This window comes from Lissotriton vulgaris, chromosome 1_1 (assembly GCF_964263255.1).
Source record: "Lissotriton vulgaris chromosome 1_1, aLisVul1.2, whole genome shotgun sequence".
Lineage (NCBI taxonomy): Eukaryota > Metazoa > Chordata > Amphibia > Caudata > Salamandridae > Lissotriton > Lissotriton vulgaris.
The window spans coordinates 714,093,884-714,095,828 of NC_141685.1; the positions used below are offsets into that span (position 1 = coordinate 714,093,884).

The 1,945-nt window shown below is 55.4% G+C and overlaps 1 non-coding gene across 1 annotated transcript; it reads right to left on the reverse strand.

The window, feature by feature from the left end:
- Window positions 1-500: 500 nt before the first annotated feature.
- On the reverse strand, window positions 501-625 carry LOC147747700 (U6atac minor spliceosomal RNA). The gene has a single exon (XR_015300318.1). It is a non-coding gene; the product is annotated as a U6atac minor spliceosomal RNA (small nuclear RNA).
- Window positions 626-1,945: the final 1,320 nt, after the last annotated feature.

Here is a 1,945-nt window from a genome sequence, read left to right on the forward strand (position 1 = left end):
CACACTACCAACACCGTTACTTTGCACCCCCCCTTCCTCATATGCCCTTACTCCTCAGACTCCTCCACCAGTTCCAACGGCCCATGGCCTCCTGCCCAGCTCTGGACCCCTCCTTCCGCTTGTAACAAACCGTTTGCTACCCTTCACAGTCTGTTTGCTTAGGAACTTGCCCAAGTGCCACTATTGCCCACGTAACTCCTGTTCCTGTGCCTGAGTGTCCGCCACTCATTGCTGTATAATACTTCTACTGGTACTTTGTACGTTGTGTAACCTGCACACATACCACGTTTGTTCTCCTGTGATGCACCGGTTGCTACCGCCTGTATTTTGGGCTGCTCACTATGGTCCCCTCTGACCCATGGAACCCAACGTTCTCTTCCGTACTTTGTCCATTCGTAACCGTGACCTCGTGTATCACTACTGGTCCCCTTGGGAAGCGCCCTGACACCTCCATGTAACGTCTGTGCTATATACAATCGCATAAATAAGTATATACTCGTCCACACCTGTCAGACACCACGAAGTAACTGGCAGTGCCCTAACCGTATATGTGATGTAAATGCCCCGAGGACCTCTTCCATCCACCTCCATGGGAGTGCTAACCTTCTCACCTTTCAACCCACACCCTTACTGTCTCCTCCACCGATGCCATCATGGATGGACCAACTGACTTTATGAAACGACACACCCAACCCTGTCGCCAGCCCCTAACCCTGGGGCCGAACGTCACACCACCCACTCTACCCACCCCTGTACCACAATCGCCAAGCCTGCACGTCGCCAACTGCGCCCTCTCAGTGGGCTCCCTTGCTTATTCCCACCGTACGACTGCAAACACCCTGCTCCCATCGCTGGTCCTCACCCCAACTGGACTAGCGCAATCTCTCCACCCCCCAAACCTCCCACCCCCGTCCCCCGCTATCCAGCGACCCAACCAACTCCTCCCCGGCCTTCCAAACTGCCTTCAAAGTTCGCCACCCTCCAGGCCCTTCCAAAGTTAAATCATGCCCCACTATTACCTGCAGGCAGGCCCTGTTTGTATAGAAACCTTGTCCCTCCCACTATGCAATGCCGCCCCAGTGGGCACGCGTGGTCCATGCGACCGCCAGTATTGCAGTCCTACACCGCCTGCCACGTGTCCAGTGTAACACCCCGTTGTGCACCCCCTACACTGTTCGTTTCCAATACTCCCACTGACCAGACATGGGTTCCATAGAGTTCCCATTAGCTTTTAGAATAAAAACTGAAAATTAAATGCCTGTAAATGTCAACCTGCCCAACCACACATGACAAGCGAACATTGGTGAACATCATCTCCCCTCGTGAAATATGCCCCCTTAAACGTAATGCATGAAAATTGAAACAAATGCCCAGTGTATTTTAAGTCCTGTAAGTAGCTCATAAGCATCCCTCTGCACACTGAAGAGAATTCCCTGTAGAAACGGGGTTAAGTACAGACAACCACTTTCATTGAAAATAGACAGACATTCATAGCAGAAGCCCAAGCTGTAGTTACTCAATATTAACTTTTGTAATGTGAGTCGGGTAGTGTTGCTGAACAAGTATGCCATGCAGAATGGTCCCTCGTGGGAGCACGACCGCCCGCACCAGGCAGAGCCGGCCCATCCCCTCGGTCGAGTGGAGCCGCATGTTGCTCTCCCGAGCGCCTACCTCAGCGTCCAAGCCCAAATAAGAGGTGTGGTCCAGCACGCCGGGGAACAAAACCCCCCTCACTCCCGCCCGCCCCCCCGCAAGCCCCCCAACACCCTGACGAACCCCCCCGCTCGCCGCGGCTCCGCCACCCTCCCAGCCCCACCCCCGTTCCCTGCCGGACACCCCCCCACTCAAAGGCACCCCACCCAGGCCGTCTCCTCACCCCGTCCTCCCCCCCCATCGCACCTGCGCCGCAGAAACACTCCCCCGCCAGCCCCACCATCCCCCAAGG